The following is a 14857-nucleotide window of genomic DNA, read 5'->3' as shown; positions in this document are numbered from 1 at the left end:
CCCTTCAGGAAATAGGGGCACTGGCTAGGGCTGCCCGAGGCTCTTTATTTGCATCCCCGCTGGCTCAGTTCTGTGGAGGGGCAGGGCCACGGGGGGGACCAGTGCAGAGGCCAAGGCAACCCAGAAATGGCCCCCTCTGTCTGCGCGAACACTGCCATTCCATGGAGTAGCAGCGAGGATTGGCCAAGACTTGGGTTTCTGCACCTCCTGTCTCCACGCTCCCTGTGACTGCCTCTCACCCGGGTGGGAACCGCTGACATGGCTGCGCAGGGAGCCCATGGCCTTGCGCTGGGCCCTGTTACTGCCCTTGGAGACAAGTGCTCAGCTATGGAGCGTGGGCACTCTGGTGCTGGGGCTCTTGTGGCTCACGCTGACAGTTGGTGCTTTTTGAAAAGTAGCAGCACCTGGAGTCACGTGACTGCAAAAGACCCCCACCTTGGGTTTGTAAAAAAAATAAATAAAAAATTGATTCTAGCACTTGTGAAATGAGGAGAAGAGATTGAAATTGGGCCCTGCATGCAGCCTAAAGGCTCAGAAACGAGGAGACAAAGAAAGAACCCAGCCGATTCCCTGCAGCTCTGCCCCCAACCTCCCACTGTGCAGAGTGAATGTGAACGGCTCCCCTCTGATCTGGGGCTTTCACACCCACTTTGCGCGGATAGGTCCTGTTCTTTGGGAGGAGTTAGTAACGGGTGAACTCCCTTCCCTCCCTCTAACTACAGACTGTTACTGGCCCTGCCAGGCAATGCGGAGAACAACCAACGTCTCCTCAGGCCGCTGAGCGGCAGCTGTTACCATAGACCCCCTGCAGCCGTGAGCAATCCTGGCAGCAGGCCCAGATGCATTTACCAGACAGGTCAGGAATGGATCTCCTAGGGCAGGTAAGCTGTAGGGCTACCGGCAGTAGCAGCCCAGGGAAGCAGCCTGTCCCCGTTGCCAAAGGCAGCAGGCAATGCACTCAGTTAGGCCATGTCTACACCACCACTTATGTCGCTTAGGGATGTGAATAAACCACACCCTGAGCACCGTCCATTACACTGACCTAGGCGCCAGTGTGGACATGGCTCTGCTTCTCCCACCAACCTCTACTGCTGTCTCCTGCTGGCTTAGAGCGGCTCCGTTAGAGAGCTTGTAACAGCGCACTCCTACAAGCTCCCTAGTGGGGACATGGCCTTTGAGGCTCTCAAGAACAGTCTTATCTCTAATTTCTCATCCTCCAAGTGCTTGGCAGCTGCTGCAGCCCCCCGAGCACCATGGAGATTAGTCACTGGTTCCTGGTCCCTATTTTACTGTGTGGGACGCCAAGGTCAGCTTTGGTCCCAATGTTATTTATTGTCAGCTGCCATTTGGTGTCTTTGGGGCCAGACACCAGAAGGACCCAGAGACCAGAGAACGACAGGCCAGAGCTGGGTTGCATCAGGCAAGAGAACTGGCTGCACAGAGAATAGCTTAATTTTATTTTAGTTTCCTTACAAATTGTGCCCCTGTCCCTGTCATCTTCAGTGCACGTGGGCTGAAGGAAAGTGATTCCTGCTCCTGGAGACCGGTTTCTTAAGAAAAGGGCTTGAAAACTGGTCAGACACATAGCATAAGCCTGTGTATGCATGTGTATTATGTCTCACTTTGGGGCCTAGATTTCTTGTCTTCCACATAGGAGCCAGTGCAGTGGCTGACGAGGCCCCCGAGCCAGCTCCCCCCAGGAGTTCTGGTTACTCTGCTCCAACCTGGGATGGAATTGCAGGGTTCATTCTAACTGGGGCTGCCCTCAGGAGTTTGGGGAACAAAGGTACCGACTGCTTGAGCATGGATTCAATCACAACCAAATTACCCCCCACCCACCCTGACTGGCCTACACTTACCATTTAGATTGAGCTAGCTACACTGCTCATGGGTGTGAAAAATTCACACCTGAGTGCCATGGTTAAACCAGCCTAAGCCCTGGTGTGGACGTGGCTAGGTCGATAGCAGAATTCTCCCAAACCTCCCGGCCACTGCTTGCGGGGGTTGGGTTACCTGGGCCGAAGGAAAAGCCCCTTCCCGTGCAGCAGGAAACGTCTACCGCGTGGTGCTACGGCACCATAGCTGCCGTTGTGCTGCTGTAGCGTAGCCATGGCCTGCGTGCTGGCGGTTTCGTTGTCACCCGTTTGGAGACCTTCCTTTGTCTTCTGACCCCAAGAGAAACCTGTTTCCCAGCAGTTCCTTTGGGACCACAGGATATGGGATCTGCACATGTCCTTTGTGTACAGGGAAGGGGATTTTGCCTTCTCTAGAGGAATGTCCAGGTTTCTTAGGCTAGGTCTGCGTTACAGAGCCTGTGCCAGCTTAAACCCCCGGTGGAGAGACAGAGTACACCCACAGAAAGGGCTCTGCCTGGGTAGGAACACCCAGCCTCCCTGGACTGCATTAGCTACACCAAGAGGAGACCTCTGTCGGCACAGCGGTATCACTGTGGGGGTGGTTGGTCACACCCCGGCCTGACATAGCTAAGCTGGCACAAGTGTTACATGCAGACCAGCCTGGCCGTGGACTGTTTGCACACAGTCTGTTTCCGTTTGATTCTACTGGATTTGCTGGTCTGAGCCTTTGTTGACATAACCAGGAGCGTAGCTTTGGCTCTTCAACTGGAATAGTGTTCATTAAACTGGTGAGCTCTTATGCAGGTGAGAAAGCGTTCTGGCCTGGCCTGCCTGGAAGGCAGGAGAGAGCATCTATAGGAGACACCGCTGTCTTCCTGAGAAACTACAATCCATCGGTGATCTTCCTGAAAACACCATCCTAGCCACTATGGATGTAGAAGCCCTCTACACCAACATTCCACACAAAGATGGACTACAAGCCATCAGGAACAGGACTCCTGATAATGTGACGGCAAACCTGGTGGCTAAACTTTGTGACTTTGTCCTCACAACTATTTCACACTTGGGGACAACGTATACCTTCAGGGGACAATGTATACTGCTATGGGTACCCACATTGCCCCACAGTATGCCAACATTTTTATGGCTGACTTAGAATAACGCTTCCTCAGCTCTCGTCCCCTAATGCCCCTATTCTACTTGCGCTACATTGATGACATCTTCATCATCTGGACCCATGGAAAAGAAGCCCTTGAGGAATTCCACCATGATTTCAACAACTTCCATCCCACCATCAACCTCAGCCTGGACCAGTCCACACACGAGATCCACTTCCTGGACACTACGGTGCTAATAAGCGATGGTCACGTAAAAACCACCCTATACCGGAAACCTACTGACCGTGATGCTTACCTACATGCCTCCAGCTTTCATCCAGACCACACCACACGATCCATTGTCTACAGCCAAGCTCTACCATACAACCGCATTTGCTCCAACCCCTCAGACAGAGACAAACACCTACAAGATCTCTATCAAGCATTCTTACAACTATAATACCCACCTGCTGACGTGAAGAAACAGATTGACAGAGCCAGAAGAGTTCCCAGAAGTTACCTACTATAGGACAAGCCCAACAAAGAAAATAACAGAACACCACTAGCCATCACCTTCAGCCCCCAACTAAAACCTCTTCAGTGCATCATTAAGGATCTACAACCTATCCTGAAGGATGACCCATCACTCTCACAGATCTTGGGAGACAGGCCAGTCCTTGCTTACAGCCAGTCCCCCAACCTGAAGCAAATACTCACCAGCAACCACACAACAGAACCACTAACCCAGGAACCTATCCTTGCAACAAAGCCCGTTGCCAACTGTGTCCACATATCTATTTAGGGGCCACCATCATAGGGCCTAATCACATCAGTCACACTATCAGAGGCTCGTTCACCTGCACATCTACCAATGTGATATATGCCATCATGTGCCAGCAATACCCCTCTGCCATGTACACTGGCCAAACTGGACAGTCTCTACATAAAAGAATAAATGGACACAAATCAGACGTCAAGAATTATAACATTCAAAAACCAGTCGGAGAACACTTCAGTTTCTTTGGTCACTCAGTTACAGACCTAAAAGTGGCATTTCTTCAACAAAAAAACTTCAAAAACAGACTCCAATGAGAGACTGCTGAATTGGAATTAATTTGCAAACTGGATACAATTAACTAAGGCTTGAATAAAGACTGGGAGTGGATGTGTCATTACACAAAGTAAAACTATTCCTCCCCCCCGCTGTTCCTCAGACAGTCTTGTCAACTGCTGGAAATGGCCCACCTTGATTATCTCTATAAAAGGTTTCTTTTTTTTTTTTTTTTTTTTAAAACTCTTCTGCTGGTAATAGCTCACCTTACCTGATCACTCTCCTTACAGTAAAAAGAAAAGGAGTACTTGTGGCACCTTAGAGACTAACCAACTTATTAGAGCATAAGCTTTCGTGAGCTTATGCTCTAATAAATTGGTTAGTCTCTAAGGTGCCACAAGTACTCCTTTTCTTTTTGCGAATACAGACTAACACGGCTGTTACTCTGAAACCTCTCCTTACAGTGTGTATGGTAACACCCATTGTTTCATGTTCTCTGTGTATATCAATCTCCCCACTGTATTTTCCACTGCATGCATCCGATGAAGTGAGCTGTAGCTCACGAAAGCTTGTGCTCAAATAAATTTGTTCATCTCTAAGGTGCCACAAGTCCTCCTGTTCTTTTTACAGGAATACTGTGTTCCTCCACAGCAGTCAGCAGATTACAGCCAGTGCTTTATACAAGCCAATACCCTCTGCTGTTAACTTGGTTCTATTGCAGTGAGTCATTCCTGCCATGCTGCCAAGCAAAGGGCTCAAAAATTAAGAGTCAGACCCTGAAAAAAAATCATGTGATAAAAATGAATAGTCTGGTGGTTTTGGTTTCATTCTTGCTTGAGCCTTGAGGGCAAAGGCTCCAGTCCAACTTCTGCCCTCCCTGCATTGCAACGTAAGAACTGAGGGCCAGTCAATGAAGTTAAAAAGGGGCAAATTCAAAATTGGTAACAAGAAATATTTTTTCAAACAACCTCTAATTAGTCAGTGGAACTCACTGCCACAGGAAGTAGTCAAGGCCAAGAATTTAACAAGATTAAAAAAAGCAAGTGATCATTTATATGTATCTAATGACTGTCCAGAGTTATAATGAATGACAACTACACTTTAGAAGGGATACTAAACCTCCTGCTTTAGGGCCTAAACCAATCTAACTGTTAGACCAGGATGAAACCTAGTATGAAGGGCAGATTAACCCATAACTGCTACTATGCGGTTTCTTGCATCTTCCTCTGAAGCATTTGGTGCTAGTCACTGTTCAGAGACAGGACACTGGACTAGATGGGGCCTGGGTCTGATCCAGTCTATCTGTATCAGGGTTCCTACATGTTTTACCATCTCTGGTTCAGGAATTCAACCTGGAATTGACTGATTAGAAGGGCAGCCTCCCTGCTGGGCCGGGCAGCCTCCCAGCACTGGTTTCCCAACAGTTCTTTCAGCCTGGCACTCTCTATCCCCCTCCTTCTTCGCTATCCTGTCCCTGCCCCTCACGTCATCATGCTCCCCAACAGCTCCCTGCCCTACCATATTCCCCCTCAGTTTCTTACCCCTCCCGTTCCCTCTCTGCCCCACAGCCACTTGTCACTGCTCACATTTGTTAAGGCTGAGGGTCCACCAGTCTGCAAATTAGGGCATGAATTCATTTGCATAATGAGATGATTAGACATGGCTTCGTTTGCCTAATGAGAGGAAGTCACCATTTACACACACTGGGGTTTCACGCTGCGTATCCAGCAGCCCCCAGGCTCTCTCCTCCCTCCATTGCCAATCCCACTGTCCCTGTCTGCCCGGGCGCAGGCTCAGCCCCATGCCCCCGTGCACCTGGAGACCAGGGCTCACAGAGCTGGGTCCCTAGCGCCCATGGGAGCAGCATCACCGGATCAGACTCAGTCCGTCTGCACTTGCTCAGCCTGCAACCGGCTGAGCGGCAGTGACGCACTCCAGCCACGAGAGGGCGCACTCCCAGCCCCCTCCAGCTCTATGGCTCTTTCCTGCCATAGGGCCTGCACTGCGGCTACTCTGCCCACGCCCCTTTTGCTCTATGGTTCATTGCATGAGGGCCCCTCTTAGGGCTGCCAAAGCAACTGCCTGGCCATAAAACCCGGGCGGTTCAGGCGGCTGGGGGAAAGGCCTGGGGTTCAGTCACCCCGGGGAAGGCTGTTCTAGCGGCTCAGGCGCCTCCTCACGGCCCCCTTCTCCTTCCCGGGAGCGCAGGCGGCCGCCATCTTCCCCGGGGCCAGCCTGGCCTCGGCCCCCTGGGAGGCCATTTTCACTAGGGGCAGCCTCACGGCCACACGCAGAGCCGCCTGGGGCTGGCCGCCATCTTGACTGAGGGCAGCCTATAGCCTCGGTCCCCTGGTCCTCAGAGGGAGGCGGCGGCCATCTCGCATAAGGGCAAAGTGGGGACGGCGGCGGAACTGGGAGCTGGTGAGAGCAAAACCTCGCCGAGCCACGAGCGCGACAGTCACGATGCGCAACGGCCGGCGGCCTTCACACGCGACACACCGGGCGCCGGGCTTCCCGCCGGCGCGTGAGCGGAGCCGCCAGGCCCGAGCTGCCTGCCCCGCCCCCAGCCAGGGCCCCGCCCCCTCCTGCCGCGCGCCCCGCCCCCGGCCAGGGCCCCGCCCCCGCTCCTGCCGCGCTCCCCGGCCCCGCCCCCAGCCAGGGCCCCGCCCCCGCCCCCGGCCAGGGCCCCGCCCCCGCTCCTGCCGCGCTCCCCGGCCCCGCCCCCAGCCAGGGCCCCGCCCCCGCCCCCGGCCAGGGCCCCGCCCCCGCTCCTGCCGCGCTCCCCGGCCCCGCCCCCAGCCAGGGCCCCGCCCCCGGCCCCGGCCAGGGCCCCGCCCGCTCCTGCCGCGCTCCCCGGCCCCGGCCCCGCCCCCAGCCAGGGCCCCGCCCGCTCCTGCCGCGCTCCCCGGCCCCGCCCCCGGCCAGGGCCCCGCCCGCTCCTGCCGCGCGCCCCGGCCCCGCCCCCGGCCAGGGCCCCGCCCGCTCCTGCCGCGCTCCCCGGCCCCGCCCCCGGCCAGGGCCCCGCCCGCTCCTGCCGCGCTCCCCGGCCCCGGCCCCGCCCCCAGCCAGGGCCCCGCCCGCTCCTGCCGCGCTCCCCGGCCCCGGCCCCGGCCCCGCCCCCGGCCAGGGCCCCGCCCGCTCCTGCCGCGCTCCCCGGCCCCGGCCCCGGCCCCGCCCGCTCCTGCCGCGCGCCCCGGCCCCGCCCCCAGCCAGGGCCCCGCCCGCTCCTGCCGCGCTCCCCGGCCCCGGCCCCGCCCCCTCCTGCCGCGCGCCCCGCCCCCGGCCCCGCCCCCGGCCAGGGCCCCGCCCGCTCCTGCCGCGCGCCCCGGCCCCGCCCCCAGCCAGGGCCCCGCCCGCTCCTGCCGCGCGCCCCGGCCCCGCCCCCAGCCAGGGCCCCGCCCGCTCCTGCCGCGCTCCCCGGCCCCGGCCAGGGCCCCGCCCGCTCCTGCCGCGCTCCCCGGCCCCGCCCCCGGCCAGGGCCCCGCCCGCTCCTGCCGCGCTCCCCGGCCCCGCCCCCGGCCAGGGCCCCGCCCGCTCCTGCCGCGCGCCCCGGCCCCGCCCCCGGCCAGGGCCCCGCCCGCTCCTGCCGCGCTCCCCGGCCCCGCCCCCGGCCAGGGCCCCGCCCACTCCTGCCGCGCTCCCCGGCCCCGGCCCCGCCCCCGGCCAGGGCCCCGCCCGCTCCTGCCGCGCTCCCCGGCCCCGCCCCCGGCCAGGGCCCCGCCCGCTCCTGCCGCGCGCCCCGGCCCCGCCCCCGGCCAGGGCCCCGCCCGCTCCTGCCGCGCTCCCCGGCCCCGCCCCCGGCCAGGGCCCCGCCCCCGCCCCCGGCCAGGGCCCCGCCCGCTCCTGCCGCGCTCCCCGGCTCCGGCCCCGCCCCCGGCCAGGGCCCCGCCCGATCCTGCCGCGCGCCCCGGCCCCGCCCCCGGCCAGGGCCCCGCCCGCTCCTGCCGCGCTCCCCGGCCCCGGCCCCGCCCCCGGCCAGGGCCCCGCCCGCTCCTGCCGCGCTCCCCGGCCCCGGCCCCGCCCGCTCCTGCCGCGCGCCCCGGCCAGGGCCCCGCCCCCGGCCAGGGCCCCGCCCGATCCTGCCGCGCGCCCCGGCCCCGCCCCCGGCCAGGGCCCCGCCCGCTCCTGCCGCGCGCCCCGCCCCCGGCCCCGGCCAGGGCCCCGCCCGCTCCTGCCGCGCGCCCCGGCCCCGCCCCCAGCCAGGGCCCCGCCCGCTCCTGCCGCGCGCCCCGGCCCCGCCCCCAGCCAGGGCCCCGCCCGCTCCTGCCGCGCGGGAAGCGGCTCCGGCGGGGGGGCGGCGGACGGGCCCCGCCAGGGACAGGTCGCGGCCCCCGCCGTGCTGCGGGCCGGGCCGGGCCGGGCCGGGGAGAGCCGAGCAGGCCCCCCCGGGGCGGGGCCGGGGCCGGGCGCAGAGCTGCGGCGGCGGCAGGAGCGGGCTGGGGCCTCCCCGGCGAAGGGGGAGCCGGGGGAGCCCCGAGCGGGGCCTTGGCGGGGCGCCCGGTCTGTGCCCCGGCCCCGGCTCGTGGGCGGCGGGGCCGGCCCTGGCCCACCGGGGCCTGAGCAGCCCGCAGGGCGGCCGGGGCTCCAGCCTGAAGCGTCAAACTGCCGCCTCAAGGCGTGGCTGATCCCCGGGGCCCCGCTCAGAGCCCTGGGGCCCCGCTCAGAGCCCTGGCCTCGGCGCCAGCCCTGGGCCAAGCTTTCGCCCTCCCGCCACACGTCCCGTGGCGCGCCAGCGCCCGGCTATAAGCCCGGGACTAGGTCATCGGCCAGGTCCAGCCTCCCCTACAGGCAGCGCCAGCGGGCTTTTAAACGGCCGAAAGCACACGCCACAGTCATTCTGCGCCAGCTCAGCCTGCTGTGGAACTGCTCCTGGCTGCGGTCAAGGTGCCTGGGCCTGGCCTCGTAAGCCGTGGCATGGACGGGTAGGCAGTCTCCCAGGCTCACAGTGGGCATTTCGACTTCCCCTACGGTGATCTTCTGGTCTGGGAAGAAAGTCCCTGTTTGCAGCTTCTGGAACAGGCCAGTGTTCTGAAAGATGCATGCGTCATGCACCTTTCCAGACCAGCCTGCATTCATATCTGTGAAATGCCCATGGTGATCCACAAGCTCCTGGAGAACCATAGAGAAATACTCCTTCCGCTTAATGTACTCAGTGCCTAGGTGGGCTGGTGCCAGAATTGGACTCTGCATGCCATCTATCACCCCTCCGTACTTAGGGAAGCCCATTTGTGCAAAGTATTTCAGAGCAGGATGCAATTAATGGCCCTGGACGCTTCCTTCAGCACGAGTCCAATGGTAGACTTGCCCACGCCGAACTGATTAGCAACCAATCAGTAGCAGTCTGGAGTAGCCAGCTTCCATAGTGCAATCGCCACACGCTTCTCCAACGGCAGGGCAGCCCTCATTCTTATGTCCTTTCGCTGCAAGGCTGGGGTGAGCTCATCACACAGTGCCATGAATGTGGCTTTCCTCATCCGAAAGTTCTGCAGTCACTGCTCCTCATCCAAGACATGCATCATGATGTGATCCCACCACTCAGTGCTTGTTTCCTGAGCCCAAAAGGAGCGTTCCACTGTGGTCAGCACCTCCGTGAATGCCACAAGCAAGCTCGTGTTGTAGCTACTATGTGTGGTGAGATCAATGTCGCACTCCTCCTGCCTTTGTAGTTTAAGGAATAACTGCACTGCCACTCGGGACATGTTGGTCAGAGAGAACAGCATCCTGGTCAACAGTTCGGGATCCATTCCTGCAGCCCGAAGAGACAGGGTGCACAGTACACAAACCGTTGAAAGATGGTGCTAAATGCGGACAGACGCACAGGGATTGCTGGGATGCAAAGCAATGCATCCTAGGTCAATGGGACAGGACCCAGGATGCCCCGCGACCCCCTCTGGCTTCCCACAAGTTAGCGGCAGAAGAGAAAGAGATGCTCTGTGGGGTAGCTGCCCAGAGTGCACTGCTCCAAATACCACTGCAAGTGCAAACATGCTATTGCGCAGGCAGCTGACAGTGTGAACACACAACAGTGGTTTTCCTTCAGCACTCTCTGAGCGGCACTGTAACTGTCTGTGCTGTAACTCTGCCAGTATAGATGTGCCCCCAGTTGCAGTTCACACATACTCATTAGAGACTTTAAAGTTTGCCAGTTAAGTGCCTAAAGATTTTGCCTGCATTGGGCATACTCCAGCCTGGGGCTTAGTAGGACTTTCCCTGTAATTGCAGCTCTGAACTGCTGCAGGTTGTGCTGGGGTCTGGAGGCCTGAACTGAGAGCAGAGAGAGCTTCTCTCCTAAGCACTAAATGCCCCCCTGCTGGGCCCAGGTGGCATGGAGGAGGCAGCTGCTTGATTCAAATGGAGGGGGGGAAGCTGGTTTGCAGGGGGAATAGGAAATAGATTAGGACAAATAGCTGGTGGGGGGAAGACACTGGACTGGTGGCTGGTGGGAAGGTAGGGACAGAAAGACTGGGAGTTGGGATGGGGGTGGGACTGGGTGGACAAAGCTTGGAAGGGGAAGTGTGGGGAGACTGGGTGGAAGACTGACTGGCAGGGAAGGAAACTGGGACTGAGACCCAGTTGGACAGGGGGAAGATCTGATGAAAAGCCTGGGGAAACTGGGACTGGCTGCGCAGAGATTGGGACAAGGAGCTGGGGGCAGTGGTGCAAACTGAGCAGGGAGACTGGGATGAGAAACCTGTTTAGTGGAGACTGGGATTGTCTAGGTGAGGAGAGGGGTTAGATGAGGAGCCAGGGTGGAGAAGAGATAGGACAGGGACATGTTAGAGAGAGCAGGGCAGAGAGGTCACACTTTTGGGTGGAGGGAATGGGCAGAAGAGTTTTGCCCCATAGAGCACAGTCCACTGAAGAGCTGGGAATGGAGGCCAAGGTTTGAGTCTCACCATTCCTCTGCTGAGAGAAAACATCTGTGAACCCCATTCACAAAATGTTTCATCTCCCTCTAGTGCTGGTCCACTGAGGAGGAGAGCCTACTACTGCTATCAGTTACTCCATTAGTTCAAGTAGATCTAAAGATTGCAACCCTTACTAATGAGCCATGTCAGTGTCCATATGATTGAATCAAAAAAACAAACTGAATGAACTCTGTTTAAAGCCTAGGATATTACACATAAGAATGGCCATACTGGGTCAGACCAAAGATCCATCTAGCCCAGTATTCTGTCTTTCGACAGTGGTCAATGCCAGGTGCCCCAGAGGGAATGAACAGAACAGGTAATCAAGTGATCCATCCCATGTTGCCCATTCCCAGCTTCTGGCAAACAGAGGCTAGGGACACCATCCCTGTCCACCCTGGCTAATAGCCATTGATGGACCTATCCTCCATGAATTTATCTAGTTCTTTTTTGAACCCTGTTATAGTCTTGGCCTTCACAACATCCTCTGGCAGGGAGTTCCACAGGTTGACTGTGCATTATGTGAAAGAAATGCTTCCTTTTGTTTTAAACGTGCTGCCTATTAATTTCATTTGGTGACCCCTAGTTCTTGTGAGAGGGAGTAAACAACACTTCCTTATTTACTTTCTCCACACCAGTCATGATTTTATAGATTTCTATCATATTCCCCTTTAGTCATTGCTTTCCACACATTACTAAGGCTGCAAAGTCAAACACAAAATTTAGGAAATACCATAATGAAGGCTCCCTGTGCACTTGCATTATGATTCAGTCTAACTACATGATCCCATGATTTGGGTCACAGCAGTGCTTAGTGGCCCTAGCCCCCATTATGTAGGGTACCATCCAGATATATACCAAAGAGATTGACTATAAGCTCTCTGAGGTGGGGCAAACTACAGGTTTAAGGATTTTATAGTTATTTGTGGATCTGACCTTCAGGGCTTCTTGTTCCCTTATGTTGGTCATGAATTCAGGTCTGGAACAGGGCTCTGTAGAGGGTTTTAAATTCAGAGTACATAAAGAGTGATATTTTGGCATCGGCTGCGTGTGTGTGTGTGTGGGGGGGAGGGTGATGGAGGAGAGACATGGACGGGACGGGATGCTTACAGCAGGCCAGAGTTTGGCCTGTAGTTTTAATTGGTTATACTTATTTTTATGCTCCCCAACTCAAGAGTTGGAGATATTCTGCATGCAGTTCAGAGGTTGTTGACTGGAAAGGATGTATGATGGCCTACCAGAATATCTGTGCAACCAGTGTTCATGTGTAAAGGTCTTTAAGTGGTTACAACACTTCCTTTTGAAGTATGTTCTTTAACTATCTGTTCTTTTCTTAAAAGGAGATTCTTAGTCTTGAGACTCACAGCTGGACATCACTGAAATCCAGCCCTACTCAGGCAGCCCCACACTGTGTGCATTTTGCTGGCTTTCAGGGTAATTATTCAAATCCATCTCTAATGTAAGAAGGTCAATGACAGTATAGCACACATGCTATTTAGTTTGCTTTTGCCCTTATTTTAAGCACTTGCCTAGCTGATCCTCAGGCACTAGGAGTCAATAACAACGTGTTGCTGCTTTTGGAATGGCATGCAGCAGAGAGCATCTGTAGGGTTCTGTCCTTATACAGTTGTATGTTAATTCCATTTAAACTATTTGTTTCAGCATGAATATCACCTAACGAATTTCAGGTCCCTCCATTCTGTACATGGGACTGATTTGTACATGTTAGACACATTCTGCTCTCATTTGCCAGTGAAATCCAGGGGGATTGCTAGCAAAGAAAGATATGCAAGGTTTGACACAGTGTCTTTGCTTGTTCCTGTGGCTGTTTGTTCTGAAACTGGAGTTCTGTCTATACACAATATGTTACTTTAATGGGAGTAGAGAAAAGACACACTGGGATTTGTTCTGAGTGGGTATGGAGGTTTATATTGGTATATCCTGAAGCACTTGCATGAGAGGAAAGTGATCAGGAACAGCCAGCATGGATTCACCAAGGGAAGGTCATGCCTGACTAATCTAATCGCCTTTTATGATGAGATTACTGGTTCTGTGGATGAAGGGAAAGCAGTGGATGTATTGTTTCTTGACTTTAGCAAAGCTTTTGACACGGTCTCCCACAGTATTCTTGTCAGCAAGTTAAGGAAGTATGGGCTGGATGAATGCACTATAAGGTGGGTAGAAAGCTGGCTAGATTGTCGGGCTCAACGGGTAGTGATCAATGGCTCCATGTCTAGTTGGCAGCCGGTATCAAGTGGAGTGCCCCAAGGGTCGGTCCTGGGGCCGGTTTTGTTCAATATCTTCATAAATGATCTGGAGGATGGTGTGGATTGCACTCTCAGCAAATTTGCGGATGATACTAAACTGGGAGGAGTGGTAGATACGCTGGAGGGGAGGGATAGGATACAGAAGGACCTAGACAAATTGGAGGATTGGGCCAAAAGAAATCTGATGAGGTTCAATAAGGATAAGTGCAGGGTCCTGCACTTAGGACGGAAGAACCCAATGCACAGCTACAGACTAGGGACCGAATGGCTAGGCAGCAGTTCTGCAGAAAAGGACCTAGGGGTGACAGTGGATGAGAAGCTGGATATGAGTCAGCAGTGTGCCCTTGTTGCCAAGAAGGCCAATGGCATTTTGGGATGTATAAGTAGGGGCATAGCGAGCAGATCGAGGGACGTGATCGTTCCCCTCTATTCGACATTGGTGAGGCCTCATCTGGAGTACTGTGTCCAGTTTTGGGCCCCACACTTCAAGAAGGATGTGGATAAATTGGAGAGAGTCCAGCGAAGGGCAACAAAAATGATTAGGGGACTGGAACACATGAGTTATGAGGAGAGGCTGAGGGAGCTGGGATTGTTTAGCCTGCAGAAGAGAAGAATGAGGGGGGATTTGATAGCTGCTTTCAACTACCTGAAAGGGGGTTCCAAAGAGGATGGCTCTAGACTGTTCTCAATGGTAGCAGATGACAGAACGAGGAGTAATGGTCTCAAGTTGCAGCGGGGGAGGTTTAGGTTGGATATTAGGAAAAACTTTTTCACTAAGAGGGTGGTGAAACACTGGAATGCGTTACCTAGGGAGGTGGTAGAATCTCCTTCCTTAGAGGTTTTTAAGGTCAGGCTTGACAAAGCCCTGGCTGGGATGATTTAACTGGGAATTGGTCCTGCTTCGAGCAGGGAGTTGGACTAGATGACCTTCTGGGGTCCCTTCCAACCCTGATATTCTATGATTCTAGGATATCACAATGCTGGCTAGAGTTGCTTAAATCCCATGGCCAGGGACAAGGAGTTATATTCAGCCATGCTGGAGTGAGCCCCAGATTTATATTATGCACTGAGAAATCAAGTCCTACTTCATCAACTTGGCAAGATCTTAAGTCAATCAATTTACAACATACATTTAACACATTTTTATGGTAACAGTAACAGCCTGCTATTTCATTCTGCCTCTTGTTTCTATTATATATAGCTGTTTATAGGATTGAGCATTTTTCTTGGAGTATTATCCATTAATGTAAGCTTTCATGTGCCACACATTACTGAATTAGTTTAAGATGTGATTTGAAGCTGGGAAAGACCAATATCTAGTTTTAAACACTCTGTATTGAAACTTTTAAATGACTGAGGCAAACTATGTTTTTTATAGTGGGGTTTTTCCATTATCAAATGGAAACTATTTTGATTAATTTTATTGTAATAGTTCAGCCCTAAAGCAAGAGGGACTTATTTAGAGAAAGGATTAGTGTTTATGACAGTCATCCTCATATTACTGCAGATACAAACATCTTGTATATCCTGATATCTGCATTTTTACACCTATACACAGCAACATGTTAAGTTTTGATTGAGAGGTTTTAAAATAGTTTCAGCTATTGTCATGAAGTCAGGACTCATGCTATTTAATGATAATGATCTTACATGTATATATGACCTTTCATACACAGAT

The 14857-nt window shown here is 55.2% G+C and overlaps 1 protein-coding gene across 11 annotated transcripts in view; it reads left to right on the top strand.

The window, feature by feature from the left end:
* The first annotated feature begins 6098 nt into the window (after positions 1-6098).
* LOC140916778 (uncharacterized) overlaps positions 6099-14857 on the top strand; it is a 203745-nt gene continuing 194986 nt past the window's right edge. For 3 of the 11 annotated variants that reach the window (XR_013636296.1, XM_078854302.1, XM_078854301.1), the window contains exons 1-2: positions 8468-9635; positions 12253-12346. The gene's annotated coding sequence lies outside the window, so the exon portion shown is untranslated. Of the gene's footprint in view, positions 6426-8467; positions 9636-12252; positions 12347-14857 lie in introns of those variants that run through there. The other 8 variants (XR_012160645.2, XR_012160644.2, XR_012160643.2 and 5 more) reach the window with 6 other exon arrangements.

Source organism: Lepidochelys kempii, chromosome 9, assembly GCF_965140285.1.
Source record: "Lepidochelys kempii isolate rLepKem1 chromosome 9, rLepKem1.hap1, whole genome shotgun sequence".
NCBI lineage: Eukaryota > Metazoa > Chordata > Testudines > Cheloniidae > Lepidochelys > Lepidochelys kempii.
Note: the sequence above shows the minus strand (reverse complement) of the source record. Positions and strands in the feature narration are given on the sequence as shown.